This window comes from Oncorhynchus mykiss, chromosome 22 (genome assembly GCF_013265735.2).
Source record: "Oncorhynchus mykiss isolate Arlee chromosome 22, USDA_OmykA_1.1, whole genome shotgun sequence".
Classification (NCBI taxonomy): domain Eukaryota; kingdom Metazoa; phylum Chordata; class Actinopteri; order Salmoniformes; family Salmonidae; genus Oncorhynchus; species Oncorhynchus mykiss.
In genome coordinates, this window is record NC_048586.1 from 38968039 (window position 1) to 38993857 (window position 25819).

At 40.6% G+C, this 25819-nt stretch overlaps 1 long non-coding RNA gene across 1 annotated transcript; it reads right to left on the reverse strand.

The window, feature by feature from the left end:
• Nucleotides 1-10468: 10468 nt before the first annotated feature.
• On the reverse strand, nucleotides 10469-11988 carry LOC118943609. The gene is made up of 3 exons (XR_005038835.1): nucleotides 11904-11988; nucleotides 10766-10801; nucleotides 10469-10513 (listed from the first exon to the last, which is right to left on the reverse strand). It is a non-coding gene; the product is annotated as an uncharacterized LOC118943609 (long non-coding RNA).
• Between the last annotated feature and the right edge of the window lie 13831 nt (nucleotides 11989-25819).

The following is a 25819-nucleotide window of genomic DNA, read 5'->3' on the forward strand; positions in this document are numbered from 1 at the left end:
AAAGAGTATGGGGTTGAACGTAACCAAGACTAGCCTGACGACTCACACTAAATTGTTCCGCTGTTCTGTCGTTCACAACATACTTTAATCTGAGACCGCCAACACTGCAGTCGTCTGTGGCGACGATGGGTGTTGTACAAAACAAAGTCATCAGCAATTGGATCGTCTCTAACCAATCAGAGTATCAAAGCCAATGATCGATGTCATAAAGCTGCTTTACCCACCTGTCCTGGGTCTGGTCCAACCCATCGGTTTCTGGACCAATCAGACAGCCCCTGAAAGTGTTTGATTCGGTGAAGGGTCGGGAGGAGAAGAAACTAACGCCCGTGGATGTGGCATAGCGTTTGGCCGGAACAAGGATTCTTGGTAACTAGGCAACAACCAAGACAGTGGCATTGACAAAATGTTGCAACCATTCCAGCTAGTGCTCTGTCTTCTACTTTACACTGCAGAGGGCAGGGGCAGAGTGGAGCTATAGTCCATCCCTAGCTTGGTGTGGGAAGCCGGTTCAGTCTTTCCAGCCAGTGTCCAGTGATCCTCCACAGTCCACATCCCAAATCCAGGTCATTTTCACTCCAGCAGGGTAGGAAAGGAAAGATTTAGCTCAGCTGGTGTGGTAAAAAGGTTCCTCGAGGGAAAAGGCAGGAAGCATATGTGGGAGAGGGTGCAGGATGTGTGCATTTCCTAACCTCCTGCCAAATGTATGACCATATTAGAGACACATATTTCCTTCAGATTACACAGATCCACAAAGAATTCGAAAACAAACCCAATTTTGATAAACTCTCATATCTACTGTGTGAAATTCCACAGTGTGCCATCACAGCAGCCATATTTGTGACCTGTTGCCACAAGAAAAGGTCAACCAGTGACGAACAAATGCCATTGTAAATACAACCCATATGTATGTTTATTTATTTTCCCTTTTGTACTTTAACCATTTGCACATAATATGACATTTAAAAAAAAAATGTTTTTAAACTTTTGTCAGTGTAATGTTTAATGTACATTTTTATTTATTTCACTTTTGTTTATCATCTACTTCATTTGCTTTGGCAATGTTATCATATGTTTCCCATGCCAATAAAGCCCTTAAATTGAATTGAATTGGAAGGGAGGGAGGGAGAGGGAATGAGGGGAGGAGGTGGTAGGGAGGTAGAGAGAGAGTGCTATCGTTAGAGAGGGGGAATAGAGAGAAATGAGGTAGAGAGAGAGTGCTATCGTTAGAGAGGGGGAATAGAGAGAAATGAGGAAGAGAGAGAGTGCTATCGTTAGAGAGGGGGAATAGAGAGAAATGAGGTAGAGAGAGAGTGCTATCGTTAGAGAGGGGGAATAGAGAGAAATGAGGTAGAGAGAGAGTGCTATCGTTAGAGAGGGGGAATAGAGAGAAATGAGGTAGAGAGAGAGTGCTATCGTTAGAGAGGGGGAATAGAGAGAAATGAGGTAGAGAGAGAGTGCTATCGTTAGAGAGGGTGAATAGAGAGAAATGAGGTAGAGAGAGAGTGCTATCGTTAGAGAGGGGGAATAGAGAGAAATGAGGTAGAGAGAGAGTGCTATCGTTAGAGAGGGGGAATAGAGAGAAATGAGGTAGAGAGAGAGTGCTATCGTTAGAGAGGGGGAATAGAGAGAAATGAGGTAGAGAGAGAGTGCTATCGTTAGAGAGGGGGAATAGAGAGAAATGAGGTAGAGAGAGTAGAGACACAGATATGGGTAGAGATAGCCAGGCAGAGTGTGCCTGAGTGTGTGTATTTGACAATTTGACCCTTTGAGTACCTGTAGGAGATAAGGTACAGGGAGCACTGTGTCCATCCATGTAGATAACCACTGTGCTGTAATTGCCTCATTTATCTCTTTGTGTTAGATCGGATTTACACAGGGAACTTTTCTCCTATGCTCTCCGGCTTAGCGTGACCTTTCACTGACCCTTGGTCCTCTGGAGTTCTGACCTCTGACCCCTGGTTAAGCAGGCCAGTCTTTAGAGCGAACAGACCTCTACATCCTCCAGAGACAGAGTATAATACCCTTTCCACACTATCTAGCCCCACTATGCCATACCATGTTGTGTGTTTCTACACTACTCTTTCCAGCATTAACTTTACACTACAATGTCCATCATTTCCAGCATTAACTTTACACTACAATGTTCATCATTTCCAGCCCTAACTTTACACTACAATGTTCATCATTTCCAGCCCTAACTTTACACTACAATGTTCATCATTTCCAGCCCTAACTTTACACTACAATGTCCATCATTTCCAGCATTCACTTTACACTACAATGTCCATCATTTCCAGCATTAACTTTACACTACAATGTCCATCATTTCCAGCATTAACTTTACACTACAATGTTCATCATTTCCAGCCCTAACTTTACACTACAATGTTCATCATTTCCAGCCCTAACTTTACACTACAATGTTCATCATTTCCAGCCCTAACTTTACACTACAATGTCCATCATTTCCAGCATTCACTTTACACTACAATGTTCATCATTTCCAGCCCTAACTTTACACTACAATGTTCATCATTTCCAGCCCTAACTTTACACTACAATGTCCATCATTTCCAGCATTAACTTTACACTACAATGTCCATCATTTCCAGCCCTAACTTTACACTGCAATGTTCATCATTTCCAGCCCTAACTTTACACTACAATGTCCATTATTTCCAGCCCTAACTTTACACTTCAATGTTCATCATTTCCAGCATTAACTTTACACTACAATGTCCATCATTTCCAGCCTTAACTTTACACTTCAATGTTCATCATTTCCAGCCCTAACTTTACACTACAATGTCTATCATTTCCAGCCCTAACTTTACACTACAATGTCCATAATTTCCAGCATTAACTTTACACTACAATGTCTATCATTTCCAGCCCTAACTTTACACTACAATGTTCATCATTTCCAGCCCTAACTTTACACTTCAATGTTCATCATTTCCAGCCCTAACTTTACACTACAATGTCTATCATTTCCAGCCCTAACTTTACACTACAATGTCCATCATTTCCAGCATTAACTTTACACTACAATGTTCATCATTTCCAGCACAAATTTTACACAAACCGTGCTTTATAATATACTGTCTATGCTACAGAGCAGTATATAAGCAGAGGAAAGGAATCACAGCCTTACCCGGTGATACAGCCACTGTGGATTGTAAGCATCCCTTTGTAAATAGCTGTGTGTGTGTGTGTGTTTTCTTCATTGGGTTTGTGTGTTTGAATGTGTGAATGTGTGTATGCAGCATGATTGTACATACGGTATGTGTTTATAGATTTGTGTGAACTGTTCTATGCATGTATGAGAGTGTGCCTGTGGTTGTGGATGAAGATGTGGATGAGGATGAGGATGTGGTTGTGGATGTGGATGAGGATGGGGATGTGGATGAGGTTGTGGATGAGGATGTGGATGAGGATGTGGATGAGGTTGTGGATGAGGATGTGGATGAGGATGTGGTTGTAGATAAGGATGTGGATGAGGATGTGGATGAGGATGTGGTTGTGGGTGAGGATGTGGATGATGTGGATGAGGATGAGGATGTGGATGAGGATGTGGTTGTGGATGTGGTTGTGGATGTGGATGAGGATGTGGTTGTGGATGTGGATGAGGATGTGGATGAGGATGTGGTTGTGGATGTGGATGATGATGTGGATGAGGATGTGGATGAGGATGTGGATGAGGATGAGGATGTGGTTGTGGATGTCGATGAGGATGTGGTTGTGGATGTGGATGAGGATTTGGATGTGGATGTGGATGAGGATGAGGTTGTGGATGTGCCTGTGGTTGTGGTTGTGGATGAGGATGTGGTTGTGGATGATGATGTGGATGTGGATGAGGATGTGGTTGGGGATGTGGATGAGGATGTGGTTGTGGATGAGGATGAGGATGTGGATGAGGATGTGGTTGGGGATGTGGATGAGGATGTGGATGAGGATGTGGATGTGGATGTGGTTGTGGATGAGGATGAGGATGTGGATGTGAATGAGGATGTGGTTGTGGTTGTGGATGTGGATGAGGATGTGGATGTGTCTGTGGTTGTGGATGAGGATGTGGATGTGGATGAGGATGAGGATGCGGATGTGGTTGTGAATGAGGATGAGGATGTGGATGAGGATGTGGATGTGGATGTGGTTGTGGATGAGGATGTGGTTGTGGATGAGGATGTGGTTGCGGATGAGGATGAGGATGTGGATGAGGATGTGGTTGGGGATGTGGATGAGGATGTGGATGAGGATGTGGTTGGGGATGAGGATGTGGATGTGGATGAGGATGGGGTTGTGGATGTGGATGAGGATGATGATGTGGATGAGGATGTGCCTGTGGTTGTGGATGTGGTTGTGGTTGTGGATGAGGATGTGGATGTGGTTGTGGATAAGGATGTGGATGAGGTTGTGGATGTGGTTGTGGATGAGGATGTGGATGAGGATGTGGATGTGGTTGTGGTTGTGGATGTGGATGAGGATGAGGATGTGGATGAGGATGTGGATGAGGATGTGCCTGTGGTTGTGGATGAGGATGTGGTTGTGGATAAGGATGCGGATGTGGATGAGGATGTGGATGTGGATGAGGATGAGGATGTGGATGAGGATGTGCCTGTGGTTGTGGATGAGGATGTGGTTGTGGATAAGGATGCGGATGTGGATGAGGATGTGGATGTGGATGAGGATAATGATGTGGATGAGGATGTGGATGTGGATGTGGATGTGCATGCATAGCTGTGTAAACGACCAGATGGTTAAATATTTACGAGGCAGTGTTCTCCTGGCAGTAGTGGCATCAGGACCTTACATCCTGACATTCTTAGCAGGACTTTGTGAAGTCACAGTGGAAGGAACGGGGCTGTGTGTGCGTGCCTGTGTGTGTGTGTGTGTGTGTGTGTGTGTGTGTGTGTGTGTGTGTGTGTGTGTGTGTGTGTGTGTGTGTGTGTGTGTGTGTGTGTGTGTGTGTGTGTGTATGTGTGCTTGTGTGCAACTGAGTGTGAGGAATCCATGTCTTGAATCAGAGATTGTTTATTGTCATTCTGAAACATCAATATTTTGAGTGAGAAATGTGCGCCCTTATCTACTATAATGTTCCTGGACTTTCTGTTGGAACTTATGCGCGTTTTGGTTGATTTGCTGTCCTGTCACCTCTAGAATGTGAAAGGGACCTGTGCAGGAGCACATCCCACAACAGTACAGTACAGCTAAAAAAAATGTGTATGCCAACTGTATTTTTGAAAAATTCCGATCTGGTTTTAGTGCCCACCACATCACAGAGACAGACTTAGTTAAAGTGGTACGTTATCTTAGAGCCAACACAACAAACAGCTCTCTGTCCTTGTACTCTTAGATTTAAGTGTCGCATGTGATAAATACAATTTTAAATTTGATTTGATTTGATGTCCTTCTGGACAGACTGGAGAGGTGAGTTGGTCTCTACGGTCCAGTTCTAAATGAGTTTAGAACATATTGAACCGGTCAATCATTTTTTGTCAGCCTTGGTGAACATAACTCAGAGAAAATACACATCACATGTGGAGTTCCACAAGGTTTGATTTAGGGTACGGAACTGTTCAGTTTGTATATGTTACTCCTTGGTAGCATTATCAGAAGGCACAGCATTGATTTTCACTGCTACGCAGACAATACACAACTTTACATTTCTGTGTCACCAGACAATTTTAGCTCCACGGATAAACTATTACACTGAATTAGTGATTTAAATACTTGGATGGCTCACAATTTGCTCCAGCTAAATCAAGACAAGACCGAGGTACTTATTGTTGGAGCCAAAGCACAGAGCGAGAATCTGGCCGCACATTTTAATTCCCGGGCAATAAAGATAAAACACCAGGTAAAAAAAAACTAGGTGTTATTTTAGATTCTGAACTAAATTTCAAATCACATAATAGGAATGTGACCAAAATAGCTTTTTACCACCTGAGAAACATTGCCAAGGTGAGGCCGTTTCTCTCTCAGGCTGATACAGAGAGACTCATCCATGCTTTCATTACAAGCAGGCTTGACTACTGTCATGCTCTCCAGTCTGGTCTACCCAAGAAAGCCACTGGTTAACTGCAAAACATACAGAATGCTGCAGCGTGGGTACTGACCAAGACCAGACGGAGAGCACACATTACACCGGTTTAAAGGTTTCTGCACTGGCTGGCTGTGAGCTTTAGAATACGTTTTAAGATTCTTCTATTGGTTTTTAAACCAATCCATGATTGTGCACCCCAATACATTTCAGACATGCTTTTTAGTTATGTACCCAGTAGGTCCCTCAGGTCTTCTGGTACTGGCCTTTAACTATCCCAAAGTCTAGGACCAAGAGGCATGGAGAGGCAGCTTTTTAACTATCCCAAAGTCTAGGACCAAGAGGCATGGAGAGGCAGCCTTTAACTATCCCAAAGTCTAGGACCAAGAGGCATGGAGAGGCAGCCTTTGGTTATTATGCCCCCAGCATCTGGAATTGGCTGCCAGAGAACCTGAAGGGGGCCGAAACTGTGGATATATTTAAAAAACATCTTAAAACACATCTTTTTAGCTTTGCTTTTCCGTAGGGGGCTTTTTATTTGTTCAGTTTTTATTGTTATTCTTTTGTTTTTTATCCTCTTATGTTTTTATTTTTATTCCCCCCCCCCCCCCAGTAAAGCACATTGTGTTGCATGACATGTCTGAAATGCTGTATAAGTAAAGCTTGATGTGATTTGATTGGGGTGGCAGGTAGCTTAGCGGTTAAGAGTGTTGGGATGGTAACTAAAACATTGCTGGTTCGAATCCCTGAACCGACTAGGTGAAAAATCTGCTGAGCACTTAACCCTAGTTGCTACTGTAAGTCGCTCTGGATAATAGTTTCTATGAAATGACTGAACTGTAAAATGAGAGCACAGGGGAAGTGAAGTTTAGGATGTAGTTTCCCTTTTATTTATACCCAACTATTGATTGGCATGGGGAATGGGAGTCGAGAACAGCAGGCATCCTCCTCAGTAGAAGGTAATGGAGTGTTGAAGGCAATGGAGTGTTGAAGGTAATGGAAGGTAATGGATGTGGAGTGTTGTTGGAACAAACAGTAATTCAAATTAAACATTTCAATAATTTCTTGTTGCCAGCCTTTACTACATCTATTCCTTTTACTACCTCTATTCCCTTTACTACATCTATTCCTTTTACTACCTATATTCTGCCTTTACTACCTCTATTCCCTCTATTCTGCCTTTACTACCTCTATTCCCTTTAATACCTCTATTCCCTTTAATACCTCTATTCCCTTTAATACCTCTATTCCCTTTACTACCTCTATTCTCTTTACTACCTCTATTCCTTTTACTACCTCTATTCCCTTTAATACCTCTATTCCCTTTACTACCTCTATTCTCTTTACTACCTCTATTCCTTTTACTACCTCTATTCCCTTTAATACATCCATTCCCTTTAATATCTCTATTCCCTTTACTACCTCTATTCTCTTTACTACCTCTATTCTCTTTACTACCTCTATTCCTTTTACTACCTCTATTCCCTTTAATACCTCTATTCCCTTTACTACCTCCATTCCCTTTAATACCTCTATTCCCTTTACTACCTCTATTCTCTTTACTACCTCTATTCCCTTGACTATCTCTATTCCATTTACTGACTATATTCCCTTTACTACCTCTATTCCCTTTACTACCTCTATTCCCTTTACTACCTCTATTCCCTTTAATACCTCTATTTCTTTTACTACCTTTATTCTGCCTTTACTACCTCTATTCCCTTGACTATCTCTATTCCTTTTACTACCTCTATTCCCTTTACTACCTCTATTCTGCCTTTACTACCTCTATTCCCTTTACTATCTCTATTCCCTTTAATACCTCTATTCCTTTTACTACATCTATTCCTTTTACTACCTCTATTCCCTTTACTACCTCTATTCCCTTTACTACCTCTATTCCCTTGACTATCTCTATTCCCTTTAATACCTCTATTCCTTTTACAACCTCTATTCCTTTTACTATCTCTATTCCCTTTACTACCTCTATTCCATTTACTACTTCTATTCCCTTTACTACCTCTATTCCCTTTAATACCTCTATTCCCTTTACTACCTCTATTCCCTTTACTACCTCTATTCCCTTTACTACCTCTATTCCCTTTACTATCTCTATTCCCTTTAATACCTCTATTCCTTTTACTACCTCTATTCCTTTTACTACCTCTATTCCCTTTACTACCTCTATTCCCTCTTCTGCCTTTACTACCTCTATTCCCTTTAATACCTCTATTCCCTTTAATACCTCTATTCCTTTTACTACCTCTATTCCTTTTACTACCTCTATTCCCTTTACTACCCCTATTCCATTTACTACCTCTATTCCCTTTACTACCTCTATTCCCTTTAATACCTCTATTCCCTTTACTACCTCTATTCCCTTTACTACCTCTATTCCCTTTACTACCTCTATTCCCTTTACTATCTCTATTCCCTTTAATACCTCTATTCCTTTTACTACCTCTATTCCTTTTACTACCTCTATTCCCTTTACTACCTCTATTCCCTCTATTCTGCCTTTACTACCTCTATTCCCTTTAATACCTCTATTCCCTTTAATACCTCTATTCCCTTTACTACCTCTATTCCCTTTAATACCTCTATTCCTTTTACTACCTCTATTCCCTTTACTACCTCTATTCCCTCTATTCTGCCTTTACTACCTCTATTCCCTTTAATACCTCTATTCCCTTTAATACCTCTATTCCCTTTACTACCTCTATTCCCTTTACTACCTCTATTCCCTTTAATACCTCTATTCCCTTTAATACCTCTATTCCCTTTACTACCTCTATTCCCTTTACTACCTCTATTCCCTTTACTACCTCTATTCCCTTTAATACCTCTATTCCCTTTACTACCTCTATTTTGCCTTTACCACCTCTATTCCCTTTCCCCTTTATTCTCCCTTTACTCCCTCTATTCCCTTTACTACCTCTATTCCCTTTACTACCTCTATTCCCTTTACTATCTCTATTCTGCCTTTACCACCTCTATTCCCTCTATTCCGTCTTTCCTACCTCTATTACCTTTTCCTACCTCTATTACCCCCCCCCCCCCCCCCCCCCCCCAGTAAAGCACATTGTGTTGCATGACATGTCTGAAATGCTGTATAAGTAAAGCTTGATGTGATTTGATTGGGGTGGCAGGTAGCTTAGCGGTTAAGAGTGTTGGGATGGTAACTGAAACATTGCTGGTTCGAATCCCTGAACCGACTAGGTGAAAAATCTGCTGAGCACTTAACCCTAGTTGCTACTGTAAGTCGCTCTGGATAATAGTTTCTATGAAATGACTGAACTGTAAAATGAGAGCACAGGGGAAGTGAAGTTTAGGATGTAGTTTCCCTTTTATTTATACCCAACTATTGATTGGCATGGGGAATGGGAGTCGAGAACAGCAGGCATCCTCCTCAGTAGAAGGTAATGGAGTGTTGAAGGCAATGGAGTGTTGAAGGTAATGGAAGGTAATGGATGTGGAGTGTTGTTGGAACAAACAGTAATTCAAATTAAACATTTCAATAATTTCTTGTTGCCAGCCTTTACTACATCTATTCCCTTTACTACCTCTATTCCCTTTACTACATCTATTCCTTTTACTACCTATATTCTGCCTTTACTACCTCTATTCCCTCTATTCTGCCTTTACTACCTCTATTCCCTTTAATACCTCTATTCCCTTTAATACCTCTATTCCCTTTAATACCTCTATTCCCTTTACTACCTCTATTCTCTTTACTACCTCTATTCCTTTTACTACCTCTATTCCCTTTAATACCTCTATTCCCTTTACTACCTCTATTCTCTTTACTACCTCTATTCCCTTGACTATCTCTATTCCATTTACTAGCTATATTCCCTTTATTACCTCTATTCCCTTTACTACCTCTATTCCCTTTAATACCTCTATTCCCTTTAATACCTCTATTCCCTTTACTACCTCTATTCTCTTTACTACCTCTATTCCTTTTACTACCTCTATTCCCTTTAATACCTCTATTCCCTTTACTACCTCCATTCCCTTTAATACCTCTATTCCCTTTACTACCTCTATTCTCTTTACTACCTCTATTCCCTTGACTATCTCTATTCCATTTACTGACTATATTCCCTTTACTACCTCTATTCCCTTTACTACCTCTATTCCCTTTACTACCTCTATTCCCTTTAATACCTCTATTTCTTTTACTACCTCTATTCTGCCTTTACTACCTCTATTCCCTTGACTATCTCTATTCCTTTTACTACCTCTATTCCCTTTACTACCTCTATTCTGCCTTTACTACCTCTATTCCCTTTACTATCTCTATTCCCTTTAATACCTCTATTCCTTTTACTACATCTATTCCTTTTACTACCTCTATTCCCTTTACTACCTCTATTCCCTTTACTACCTCTATTCCCTTGACTATCTCTATTCCCTTTAATACCTCTATTCCCTTTACTACCTCTATTCCCTCTATTCTGCCTTTACTACCTCTATTCCCTTTAATACCTCTATCCCCTTTAATACCTCTATTCCTTTTACTACCTCTATTCCTTTTACTACCTCTATTCCCTTTACTACCTCTATTCCATTTACTACCTCTATTCCCTTTACTACCTCTATTCCCTTTAATACCTCTATTCCCTTTACTACCTCTATTCCCTTTACTACCTCTATTCCCTTTACTACCTCTATTCCCTTTACTATCTCTATTCCCTTTAATACCTCTATTCATTTTACTACCTCTATTCCTTTTACTACCTCTATTCCCTTTACTACCTCTATTCCCTCTATTCTGCCTTTACTACCTCTATTCCCTTTAATACCTCTATTCCCTTTAATACCTCTATTCCCTTTACTACCTCTATTCCCTTTAATACCTATATTCCTTTTACTACCTCTATTCCCTTTACTACCTCTATTCCCTCTATTCTGCCTTTACTACCTCTATTCCCTTTAATACCTCTATTCCCTTTAATACCTCTATTCCCTTTACTACCTCTATTCCCTTTACTACCTCTATTCCCTTTAATACCTCTATTCCCTTTAATACCTCTATTCCCTTTACTACCTCTATTCTCTTTACTACCTCTATTCCCTTTAATACCTCTATTCCCTTTACTACCTCTATTTTGCCTTTACCACCTCTATTCCCTTTCCCCTTTATTCTCCCTTTACTCCCTCTATTCCCTTTACTACCTCTATTCCCTTTACTACCTCTATTCCCTTTACTATCTCTATTCTGCCTTTACCACCTCTATTCCCACTATTCCGTCTTTCCTACCTCTATTACCTTTTCCTACCTCTATTACCCCCCCCCCCCCCCCCCCCCCAGTAAAGCACATTGTGTTGCATGATATGTCTGAAATGCTGTATAAGTAAAGCTTGATGTGATTTGATTGGGGTGGCAGGTAGCTTAGCAGTTAAGAGTGTTGGGATGGTAACTGAAACATTGCTGGTTCGAATCCCTGAACCGACTAGGTGAAAAATCTGCTGAGCACTTAACCCTAGTTGCTACTGTAAGTCGCTCTGGATAATAGTTTCTATGAAATGACTGAACTGTAAAATGAGAGCACAGGGGAAGTGAAGTTTAGGATGTAGTTTCCCTTTTATTTATACCCAACTATTGATTGGCATGGGGAATGGGAGTCGAGAACAGCAGGCATCCTCCTCAGTAGAAGGTAATGGAGTGTTGAAGGCAATGGAGTGTTGAAGGTAATGTAAGGTAATGGATGTGGAGTGTTGTTGGAACAAACAGTAATTCAAATTAAACATTTCAATAATTTCTTGTTGCCAGCCTTTACTACATCTATTCCTTTTACTACCTCTATTCCCTTTACTACATCTATTCCTTTTACTACCTATATTCTGCCTTTACTACCTCTATTCCCTCTATTCTGCCTTTACTACCTCTATTCCCTTTAATACCTCTATTCCCTTTAATACCTCTATTCCCTTTAATACCTCTATTCCCTTTAATACCTCTATTCCCTTTACTACCTCTATTCTCTTTACTACCTCTATTCCTTTTACTACCTCTATTCCCTTTAATACCTCTATTCCCTTTACTACCTCTATTCTCTTTACTACCTCTATTCCTTTTACTACCTCTATTCCCTTTAATACATCCATTCCCTTTAATACCTCTATTCCCTTTACTACCTCTATTCTCTTTACTACCTCTATTCCCTTGACTATCTCTATTCCATTTACTAGCTATATTCCCGTTATTACCTCTATTCCCTTTACTACCTCTATTCCCTTTAATACCTCTATTCCCTTTAATACCTCTATTCCCTTTACTACCTCTATTCTCTTTACTACCTCTATTCCTTTTACTACCTCTATTCCCTTTAATACCTCTATTCCCTTTACTACCTCCATTCCCTTTAATACCTCTACTCCCTTTACTACCTCTATTCTCTTTACTACCTCTATTCCCTTGACTATCTCTATTCCATTTACTGACTATATTCCCTTTACTACCTCTATTCCCTTTACTACCTCTATTCCCTTTACTACCTCTATTCCCTTTAATACCTCTATTTCTTTTACTACCTCTATTCTGCCTTTACTACCTCTATTCCCTTGACTATCTCTATTCCTTTTACTACCTCTATTCCCTTTACTACCTCTATTCTGCCTTTACTACCTCTATTCCCTTTACTATCTCTATTCCCTTTAATACCTCTATTCCTTTTACTACATCTATTCCTTTTACTACCTCTATTCCCTTTACTACCTCTATTCCCTTTACTACCTCTATTCCCTTGACTATCTCTATTCCCTTTAATACCTCTATTCCTTTTACAACCTCTATTCCTTTTACTACCTCTATTCCCTTTACTACCTCTATTCCATTTACTACTTCTATTCCCTTTACTACCTCTATTCCCTTTAATACCTCTATTCCCTTTACTACCTCTATTCCCTTTACTACCTCTATTCCCTTTACTACCTCTATTCCCTTTACTATCTCTATTCCCTTTAATACCTCTATTCCTTTTACTACCTCTATTCCTTTTACTACCTCTATTCCCTTTACTACCTCTATTCCCTCTATTCTGCCTTTACTACCTCTATTCCCTTTAATACCTCTATTCCCTTTAATACCTCTATTCCTTTTACTACCTCTATTCCTTTTACTACCTCTATTCCCTTTACTACCTCTATTCCATTTACTACCTCTATTCCCTTTACTACCTCTATTCCCTTTAATACCTCTATTCCCTTTACTACCTCTATTCCCTTTACTACCTCTATTCCCTTTACTATCTCTATTCCCTTTAATACCTCTATTCCTTTTACTACCTCTATTCCTTTTACTACCTCTATTCCCTTTACTACCTCTATTCCCTCTATTCTGCCTTTACTACTTCTATTCCCTTTAATACCTCTATTCCCTTTAATACCTCTATTCCCTTTACTACCTCTATTCCCTTTAATACCTCTATTCCTTTTACTACCTCTATTCCCTTTACTACCTCTATTCCCTCTATTCTAACTTTACTACCTCTATTCCCTTTAATACCTCTATTCCCTTTAATACCTCTATTCCCTTTACTACCTCTATTCCCTTTACTACCTCTATTCCCTTTAACACCTCTATTCCCTTTAATACCTCTATTCCCTTTACTACCTCTATTCCCTTTACTACCTCTATTCCCTTTAATACCTCTAGTTCCTTTACTACCTCTATTCCCTTTACTATCTCTATTCTGCCTTTACCACCTCTATTCCCTCTATTCCGTCTTTCCTACCTCTATTACCTTTTCCCCTTTATTCTCCCTATACTACCTCTATTCCCTTTACTACCTCTATTCCCTTTTCTACCTCTATTCCCTTTACTATCTCTATTCTGCCTTTACCACCTCTATTCCCTTTCCCCTTTATTCTCCCTTTACTCCCTCTATTCCCTTTACTACCTCTATTCCCTTTACTACCTCTATTCCCTTTACTATCTCTATTCTGCCTTTACCACCTCTATTCCCTCTATTCCGTCTTTCCTATCTCTATTACCTTTTCCCCTTTATTCTCCCTATACTACCTCTATTCCCTTTACTACCTCTATTCCTTTTACTACCTCTATTCCTTTTACTACCTCTATTCCCTTTAATACCTCTATTCTCTTTACTACCACTATTCCTTTTACTACCTCTATTCCCTTTAATACCTCTATTCTCTTTACTACCTCTATTCTCTTTACTACCTCTATTCCATTGAATACCTCTATTCCCTTTACTACCTCTATTCCTTTTACTACCTCTATTCCCTTGACTATCTCTATTCCATTTACTACCTATATTCCCTTTACTACCTCTATTCCCTTTACTACCTCTATTCCCTCTATTCTGCCTTTACTACCTCTATTCCCTTTACTACCTCTATTCCTTTTACTACGTCTATTACTTTTACTACCTATATTCCCTCTATTCTGCCTTTACTACCTCTATTCCCTTTACTACCTCTATTCCCTTTAATACCTCTATTTCCTTTACTACCTCTATTCCCTCTATTCTGCCTTTACTACCTCTATTCCCTTGACTATCTCTATTCATTTTACTACCTCTATTCCCTTTACTACCTCTATTCTGCCTTTACTACCTCTATTCCCTTTACTACCTCTATTCCCTTTACTACCTCTATTCCCTTTACTACTTCTATTCCCTTTACTACCTCTATTCCCTTTACTACCTCTAATTCCTTTACTACCTCTATTCCCTATATTCTGCCTTTACTACCTCTATTCCCTTGACTATCTCTATTCCCTTTAATACCTCTATTCCTTTTACTACCTCTATTCCTTTTACTACCTCTATTCCCTTTACTACCTCTATTCCCTTTAATACCTCTATTCCTTTTACTACCTCTATTCCCTTTACTACCTCTATTCCCTCTATTCTAACTTTACTACCTCTATTCCCTTTAATACCTCTATTCCCTTTAATACCTCTATTCCCTTTACTACCTCTATTCCCTTTACTACCTCTATTCCCTTTAACACCTCTATTCCCTTTAATACCTCTATTCCCTTTACTACCTCTATTCCCTTTACTACCTCTATTCCCTTTACTACCTCTATTCCCTTTAATACCTCTATTCCCTTTACTACCTCTATTTTGCCTTTACTACCTCTATTCCCTCTATTCTGCCTTTACCACCTCTATTCCCTTTCCCCTTTATTCTCCCTTTACTCCCTCTATTCCCTTTACTACCTCTATTCCCTTTACTACCTCTATTCCCTTTACTATCTCTATTCTGCCTTTACCACCTCTATTCCCTCTATTCCGTCTTTCCTACCTCTATTACCTTTTCCCCTTTATTCTCCCTATACTACCTCTATTCCCTTTACTACCTCTATTCCCTTTTCTACCTCTATTCCCTTTACTATCTCTATTCTGCCTTTACCACCTCTATTCCCTTTCCCCTTTATTCTCCCTTTACTCCCTCTATTCCCTTTACTACCTCTATTCCCTTTACTACCTCTATTCCCTTTACTATCTCTATTCTGCCTTTACCACCTCTATTCCCTCTATTCCGTCTTTCCTATCTCTATTACCTTTTCCCCTTTATTCTCCCTATACTACCTCTATTCCCTTTACTACCTCTATTCCTTTTACTACCTCTATTCCTTTTACTACCTCTATTCCCTTTAATACCTCTATTCTCTTTACTACCGCTATTCCTTTTACTACCTCTATTCCCTTTAATACATCTATTCTCTTTACTACCTCTATTCTCTTTACTACCTCTATTCCATTGAATACCTCTATTCCCTTTACTACCTCTATTCCTTTTACTACCTCTATTCCCTTGACTATCTCTATTCCATTTACTACCTATATTCCCTTTACTACCTCTATTACTTTTACTACCTATATTCCCTCTATTCTGCCTTTACTACCTCTATTCCCTTTACTACCTCTATTCCCTTTAATACCTCTATTTCCTTTACTACCTCTATTCCCTCTATTCTGCCTTTACTACCTCTATTCCCTTGACTATCTCTATTCATTTTACTACCTCTATTCCCTTTACTACCTCTATTCTGCCTTTACTACCTCTATTCCCTTTACTACCTCTATTCCCTTTACTACCTCTATTCCCTTTACTACTTCTATTCCCTTTACTACCTCTATTCCCTTTACTACCTCTAATTCCTTTACTACCTCTATTCCCTATATTCTGCCTTTACTACCTCTATTCCCTTGACTATCTCTATTCCCTTTAATACCTCTATTCCTTTTACTACCTCTATTCCTTTTACTACCTCTATTCCCTTTACTACCTCTATTCCCTTTACTACCTCTATTCCCTTGACTATCTCTATTCCCTTTAATACCTCTATTCCTTTTAATACCTCTATTCCTATTACTACCTCTATTCCCTTTACTACCTCTATTCCCTCTATTCTGCCTTTACTACCTCTATTCCCTTTAATACCTCTATTCCCTTTAATACCTCTATTCCCTCTATTCTGCCTTTACTACCTCTATTCCCTTTAATACCTCTATTTCCTTTACTACCTCTATTTTGCCTTTACTACCTCTATTCCCTCTATTCTGCCTTTACTACCTCTATTCCCTTTAATATCTCTATTCCTTTTACTACCTCTATTCCCTTTGCTACCTCTATTCCTTTTACTACCTATATTCCCTTTTCTATCTCTATTCTGCCTTTACTACCTCTATTCCATTTAATACCTCTATTTCCTTTACTACCTCTATTCCCTTTAATACCTCTATTCCCTTTACTACCTCTATTCCCTTTACTACCTCTATTCCCTTTTCTACCTCTATTCCCTTTAATACCTCTATTTCCTTTACTACCTCTATTCCCTCTATTCTGTCTTTACTACCTCTATTCCTTTTAATACCTCTATTCCCTTGACTATCTCTATTCCCTTTAATACCTCTATTCCTTTTACTACCTCTATTCCTTTTATTTCCTCTATTCCCTCTATTCTGCCTTTACTACCTCTATTCCTTTTACTACCTCTATTCCCTTTACTACCTCTATTCCCTCTATTCTGCCTTTACTACCTCTATTCCCTTTAATACCTCTATTCCCTTTAATACCTCTATTCCCTTTACTACCTCTATTCCCTTTACTACCTCTATTCCCTTTACTACCTCTACTCCCTTTAATACCTCTATTCTCTTTACTACCTCTATTCCTTTTACTACCTCTATTCCCTTTACTACCTCTATTCCCTTTAATACCTCTATTTCCTTTACTACCTCTATTCCCTTTACTATCTCTATTCTGCCTTTACCACCTCTTTTCCCTCTATTCCGCCTTTCCTACCTCTATTCACTTTTCCCCTTTATTCTCCCTATACTACCTCTATTCCCTATACTACCTCTATTCCCTTTAATATCTCTATTCTGCCTTTACTACCTCTATTCCCTCTATTCCACCTTTCCTACCTCTATTCCCTTTTCCCCTTTATTCTCCCTATACTACCTATATTCCCTTTAATACCTCTATTCCCTTTACTATCTCTATTCTGCCTTTACTACCTCTATTCCCTCTATTCTGCCTTTAATTCCTCTATTCCCTTTACTATCTCTATTCTGCCTTTACCACCTCTATTCCCTATATTCCGCCTTTCCTACCTCTATTCCCTTTTCCCCTGTATTCTCCCTATACTACCTCTATTCCCTTTACTACCTCTATTCCCTTTACTACCTCTATTCCCTTTAATACCTCTATTCCCTTTAATTCCTCTATTCCCTTTACTACCTATTTTCCCTTTAATATCTCTATTCTGCCTTTACTACCTCTATTCCCTCTATTCTCCCTTTACTACCTCTATTCTGCCTTTACTACCTCTATTCCCTTTAATACCTCTATTTCCTTTACTACCTCTATTCCCTTTACTCCCTCTATTCCCTTTACTACCTCTATTCCCTTTACTATCGCTATTACCTTTACTACATCTATTCCCTTTAATACCTCTATTTCCTTTACTACATCTATTCCCTTTACTACCTCTATTCCCTTTAATTCCTCTATTCCCTTTACTACCTCTATTCCCTTTAATACCTCTATTTCCTTTACTACCTCTATTCCCTCTATTCTGTCTTTACTACCTCTATTCCTTTTAATACCTCTATTCCCTTGACTATCTCTATTCCCTTTAATACCTCTATTCCTTTTACTACCTTTATTCCTTTTACTACCTCTATTCCCTCTATTCTGCCTTTACTACCTCTATTCCTTTTACTACCTGTATTCCCTTTACTACCTATATTCCCTCTATTCTGCCTTTACTACCTCTATTCCTTTTACTACCTCTATTCCCTTTAATAGCTCTATTCCCTTTACTACCTCTATTCCCTTTACTACCTCTATTCCCTTTAATACCTCTAGTTCCTTTACTACCTCTATTCCCTTTACTACCTCTATTTTGCCTTTACTACCTCTATTCCATCTATTCTGCCTTTACCACCTCTATTCCCTTTTCCCCTTTATTCTCCCTTTACTCCCTCTATTCCCTTTACTACCTCTATTCCCTTTACTACCTCTATTCCTTTTACTACCTCTATTCCCTCTATTCTGCCTTTACTACCTCTATTCCTTTTACTCCCTCTATTCCCTTTACTACCTCTATTCCCTTTCCTACCTCTATTTCCTTTACTACCTCTATTCCCTTTACTACCTCTATTCCGTTTAATTCCTCTATTCCCTTTACTACCTCTATTCCCTTTAATACCTCTATTTCCTTTACTACCTCTATTCCCTCTATTCTGTCTTTACTACCTCTATTCCTTTTAATACCTCTATTCCCTTGACTATCTCTATTCCCTTTAATACCTCTATTCCTTTTACTACCTCTATGCCTTTTACTACCTCTATTCCCTCTATTCTGCCTTTACTACCTCTATTCCTTTTACTGCCTCTATTCCCTTTACTACCTCTATTCCCTCTATTCTGCCTTTACTACCTCTATTCCTTTTACTACCTCTATTCCCTTTAATAGCTCTATTCCCTTTACTACCTCTATTCCCTTTACTACCTCTATTCCCTTTAATACCTCTAGTTCCTTTACTACCTCTATTCCCTTTACTACCTCTATTTTGCCTTTACTACCTCTATTCCCTCTATTCTGCCTTTACCACCTCTATTCCCTTTTCCCCTTTATTCTCCCTTTACTCCCTCTATTCCCTTTACTACCTCTATTCCCTTTACTACCTCTATTCCTTTTACTACCTCTATTCCCTCTATTCTGCCTTTACTACCTCTATTCCTTTTACTCCCTCTATTCCCTTTACTACCTCTATTCCCTTTCCTACCTCTATTTCCTTTACAACCTCTATTCCCTTTAATACCTCTATTCCCTTTACTACCTCTATTCCCTTTAATTCCTCTATTCCCTTTACTACCTCTATTCCCTTTAATACCTCTATTTCCTTTACGACCTCTATTCCCTCTATTCTGTCTTTACTACCTCTATTCCTTTTAATACCTCTATTCCCTTGACTATCTCTATTCCCTTTAATACCTCTATTCCTTTTACTACCTCTATTCCTTTTACTACCTCTATTCCCTCCATTCTGCCTTTACTACCTCTATTCCTTTTACTACCTCTATTCCCTTTACTACCTCTATTCCCTCTATTCTGCCTTTACTACCTCTATTCCCTTTAATACCTCTATTCCCTTTAATACATCTATTCCTTTTACTACCTCTATTCCTTTTACTACCTCTATTCCCTCTATTCTGCCTTTACTACCTCTATTCCTTTTACTACCTCTATTCCCTTTAATAGCTCTATTCCCTTTACTACCTCTATTCCCTTTACTACCTCTATTCCCTTTAATACCTCTAGTTCCTTTACTACCTCTATTCCCTTTACTACCTCTATTTTGCCTTTACTACCTCTATTCCCTCTATTCTGCATTTACCACCTCTATTCCCTTTTCCCCTTTATTCTCCCTTTACTCCCTCTATTCCCTTTACTACCTCTATTCCCTTTACTACCTCTATTACCTTTAATACCTCTATTTCCTTTACTACCTCTATTCCCTTTACTATCTCTATTCTGCCTTTACCACCTCTATTCCCTCTATTCCGTCTTTCCTACCTCTATTCCCTTTTCCCCTTTATTCTCCCTATACTACCTCTATTCCCTTTACTACCTCTATTTCCTTTACTACCTCTATTCCCTTTACTATCTCTATTCTGCCTTTACCACCTCTATTCCCTTTTCCCCTTTATTCTCCCTTTAATACCTCTATCCCCTTTACTACCTCTATTCTCTTTACTACCTCTATTCCTTTTACTACCTCTATTCCCTTTACTACCTCTATTCCCTTTTCCCCTTTATTCTCCCTTTACTACCTCTATTCCCTTTACTACCTCTATTACCTTTAATACCTCTATTTCCTTTAATACCTCTATTCCCTTTACTTCCTCTATTCTCTTTACTATCTCTATTCCATTGAATACCTATATTCCCTTTACTACCTCTATTCCTTTTACTACCTCTATTCCCTTGACTATCTATATTCCATTTACTACCTATATTCCCTTTACTACCTCTATTCTCTTTACTACCTCTATTCCATTGAATACCTCTATTCCCTTTACTACCTCTATTCCTTTTACTACCTCTATTCCCTTGACTATCTATATTCCATTGAATACCTCTATTCCCTTTACTACCTCTATTCCCTTTACTACCTCTATTCCCTTTAATATCTCTATTCCCTTTAATACCTCTATTCCCTTTAATACCTCTATTCCTTTTACTACGTCTATTCCTTTACTACCTCTATTCCGTCTATTCTGCCTTTACTACCTCTATTCCCTTGACTATCTCTATTCCCTTTAATACCTCTATTCTTTTTATTACCTCTATTCCTTTTACTACCTCTATTCCCTTTACTACCTCTATTCCCTTTACTACCTCTATTCCCTTGACTATCTCTATTCCCTTTAATACCTCTATTCCTTTACTACCTCTATTTTGCCTTTACTACCTCTATTCCCTCTATTCTGCCTTTACTACCTCTATTCCCTTTAATATCTCTATTCCTTTTACTACCTCTATTCCCTTTACTACCTCTATTCCCTTTACTATCTCTATTCTGCCTTTACTATCTCTATTCCCTCTATTCTCCCTGTACTACCTCTATTCCCTTTACTATCTCTATTCTGCCTTTACTACCTCTATTCCCTCTATTCTGCCTTTAATTCCTCTATTCCCTTTACTATCTCTATTCTGCCTTTACCACCTCTATTCCCTATATTCCGCCTTTCCTACCTCTATTCCCTTTTCCCCTGTATTCTCCCTATACTACCTCTATTCCCTTTACTACCTCTATTCCCTTTACTACCTCTATTCCCTTTAATACCTCTATTCCCTTTAATTCCTCTATTCCCTTTAATATCTATATTCTGCCTTTACTACTTCTATTCCCTTTACTACCTCTATTCCCTTTACTATCTCTATTCTGCCTTTACTATCTCTATTCCCTCTATTCTCCCTTTACTACCTCTATTCCCTTTACTATCTCTATTCTGCCTTTAATACCTCTATTCCCCCTTTACTACCTTTATTCCCTTTAATACCTCTATTCCCCCTTTCCCAGAGATGAGATGGAATTTGTGCAGACCTCATATATTCTGTGGTATCTCATGGGGAATTCTCAGACTCCCAGCTTCCCTGCTTTTTTGTTTTATTTCCATGATTTTGTGGATGTAGTCCTGTGGGAGGAGGGCCTGGAAATGTTAACACCTCCACCAGCTGATGCTGATAACTCTGGAAGCTGTATACACACACACACACACACACACCACACACACACACACACACACACACCACACCACACCACACCACACCACACCACACCACACACACACACACACACACACACACACACACACACACACACACACACACACACACACACACACACACACACACACACACACACACACACACACACACACACACCAAGTCAGTGTAATACAGAAAGGCCTGAGAGTTATGAATTATCTCCTTCTACCATCTTGCTTAATTAAATTACCTGCTTTTTTAATCAGCCATTCGCTGCAGGGTTTAGGCATATTAAAACAATAACCGCATCTGTGTTGTAATTTCACTTTAATCAACACAGTAATTGTATTAATTATTGCGCTGTAAAAAAGTGCACAGCAAACACATTTCAGTAACAAATTTAACAGTGGTCCTCATCCTACTGCCACCCAGTCTATTGTTGTGTACAATATAGCCAGACAGGCCAGTTTACAGGCCTGCCTAGTGGACACTACAGGCCTGTAACTGGACAAGGAGGTATTGTGGGTCAGGGGTTACGGGAGAGAGTAGCTGGCATGGATCTCCAGAGGGATATCTGGGACTCTTCAGGCAGTTACTTCCTCACATTTCTGTTTATTCCTGGTGGGAGAGATGATGAGTCAGTAGCTATGTGGTTTCAGTATTACAGTCACAACACAGCAGCTGTGTTTAGCAGCGCTAAATAAGATTAGGTCCTGCTTATTCCCTTCGCTTTTCTCTCCCTGGAGCTAGACAAGCTTGGATTAGTGTGCTTGGAAATGTCACACCCGATAAGTGTTAACAATTCATTGTTTTGGTTTAGACTAAGCAGCATGCCAAGCAGCTCTAGCTCTCCTAAATGTAGATTTAAAGTTCAATACTTGCAGGATGTCTTCATATGCTGATATTTCCCCTCCATAGGCGAAGGGAAGATGCATCGGAAAATGATAACTTTTTAATGACTGGCTGTAAAATAATGTGAAGTAGGCCGTAAGCATAAGTATCATCCGACAGACCATGTGGTCACGACACTAAACAGGAAGACGGCGACATAGCTAGAATGTGGGAGATGTGAAGATGGGGCCTAGGGTGCGACCCAAATGGCCCCCTATTCCCTATATAGTGCACTACTTTTTACTAGGGCCCATAGACCCATTTGGGATGCAAGAGCTACTGTTGAAACCGCTGGCTTGATGACAGTGTCCATTTCAATTACGGACATTAGCAATGACTTAGAAACCTGACAGCAAAATCTCCTCTCTCACCAAAGGACATTTATAGAATGTATACACTGCATAAGGTCCCTTTTCTTCTACATAATTGATCCCTAATTAGCCATTAGTTATTCCATTACCCCTTTTAATGTGTAAATCATGAGCGCGGGATGGGCTGGCTCTATAAATGGCGGCTCAGGTTCTGTCATTGACGAGTTAGTAACTGCCCTAATTAAGGAATATGCTACTCGCACACTGAACCCCTGAGACTCTTCACATGGTGGTGGGACATAGATATTCCTGAGAATCTCTCACTCGTAATAGTAAATCCTGGGATTCCCACAAAGTGGGGGAAATGGTACAGTTCAATGGTTATGGCGTTCGCCTCATTGCGCCTGCGCACGTTCGCTCCCTCTAACCCGCTGAGCCTTATTTCTCAGTCCGCAATTATACCAGTCAGAATAACGGAATTGGTTTGAGCGCCGGTGCAAGGATTCATTGTTAGGCTGTGTTACTCACGGAGTCAGAGGGCTTTATAATGAGACTCCTCTCTCAGAGAACAGCTTGGACAAAGGTTAGGCGTTATACCGTATGGAAAGGAGCAGCGAGGTGTTTCTACACTACAGTATGTGTCTTGTCGATTGTTCATTGCTGTCGGTTGTAAGCGGCCGCAGGAGAAACACAAGACGCCAGACAGAGCGAGATTCTACCATTTATTACACATAGGACATTCTTAAATAAAAATGCTCCACTGAACAGCTCTTGCATAGATATCTTACAATACCAATTTAAAAAAGAATTATGAAACAGACCAGTAACAAAAATAAATTTTTCTTCTTCCTTAATAAAGAACATTACCATACTAACATCATATAATACAAATAATAATATTTTAAACACTTTGTACAGAAAAAAATGTAAACCAGGAAATAAAGAACCCAAGAGAAAACCAAAAAGTAATTGACCATGACAGGAGCAAGCAGAAGGAAAGTGGAGGGGGGAGTGAGGGAGGGGTGGTGGGAGAGGTGGAGGAATGGAGGGAGGGATGGAGGGAGAGACACAGAGAGAAAGAAGGAGGGGTAAGGAGGGAGAGAGGGAGGGGTGAGGAGTGGAGGCTGATGAGTCTGGTAGGAAGGAGAGGTGATGGTGTTGTTGGCGTTATGGAGGGAGGGAGGGAGGGAGGGAGGGAGGGGTGAGGAGTGGAGGCTGATGAGTCTGGAAGGAAGGAGAGGTGATGGTGTTGTTGGCATTATGGAGGGAGGGAGTCTGGTAGGAAGGAGAGGTGATGGTGTTGTTGGGGTTATGGAGGGAGGGAGTCTGGTAGGAAGGAGAGGTGATGGTGTTGTTGGCGTTATGGAGGGAGGGAGTCTGGTAGGAAGGAGAGGTGATGGTGTTGTTGGGGTTATGGAGGGAGGGAGTCTGGTAGGAAGGAGAGGTGATGGTGTTGTTGGGGTTATGGAGGGAGGGAGTCTGGTAGGAAGGAGAGGTGATGGTGTTGTTGGGGTTATGGAGGGAGGGAGTCTGGTAGGAAGGAGAGGTGATGGTGTTGTTGGCATTATGGAGGGAGGGAGTCTGGTAGGAAGGAGAGGTGATGGTGTTGTTGGCATTATGGAGGGAGGGAGTCTGGTAGGAAGGAGAGGTGATGGTGTTGTTGGCATTATGGAGGGAGGGAGTCTGGTAGGAAGGAGAGGTGATGGTGTTGTTGGCGTTATGGAGGGAGGGAGTCTGGTAGGAAGGAGGGGTGATGGTGTTGTTGGCGTTATGGAGGGAGGGAGTCTGGTAGGAAGGAGAGGTGATGGTGTTGTTGGGGTTATGGAGGGAGGGAGTCTGGTAGGAAGGAGAGGTGATGGTGTTGTTGGCATTATGGAGGGAGGGAGTCTGGTAGGAAGGAGAGGTGATGGTGTTGTTGGCGTTATGGAGGGAGGGATGGATGCAGAGCAGAGGTGGAGGAGTCTGGTAGGAAGGAGAGGTGATGGTGTTGTTGGCATTATGGAGGCTGAGGAGTCTGGCAGAAAGGAGAGGTGATGGTGTTGTTGGCATTATGGAGGGAGGGAGTCTGGTAGGAAGGAGAGGTGATGGTGTTGTTGGCGTTATGGAGGGAGGGATGGATGCAGAGCAGAGGTGGAGGAGTCTGGAAGGAAGGAGAGGTGATGGTGTTGTTGGGGTTATGGAGGGAGGGAGTCTGGTAGGAAGGAGAGGTGATGGTGTTGTTGGCGTTATGGAGGGAGGGAGTCTGGTAGGAAGGAGAGGTGATGGTGTTGTTGGCATTATGGAGGGAGGGAGTCTGGTAGGAAGGAGAGGTGATGGTGTTGTTGGGGTTATGGAGGGAGGGAGTCTGGTAGGAAGGAGAGGTGATGGTGTTGTTGGCGTTATGGAGGGAGGGAGTCTGGTAGGAAGGAGAGGTGATGGTGTTGTTGGGGTTATGGAGGGAGGGAGTCTGGTAGGAAGGAGAGGTGATGGTGTTGTTGGCATTATGGAGGGAGGGAGGGAGTCTGGAAGGAAGGAGAGGTGATGGTGTTGTTGGCATTATGGAGGCTGAGGAGTCTGGTAGGAAGGAGAGGTGATGGTGTTGTTGGCGTTATGGAGGGAGGGATGGATGCAGAGGTGGAGGAGTCTGGTAGGAAGGAGAGGTGATGGTGTTGTTGGCGTTATGGAGGGAGGGAGTCTGGTAGGAAGGAGAGGTGATGGTGTTGTTGGCGTTATGGAGGGAGGGAGTCTGGTAGGAAGGAGAGGTGATGGTGTTGTTGGCGTTATGGAGGGAGGGAGTCTGGTAGGAAGGAGAGGTGATGGTGTTGTTGG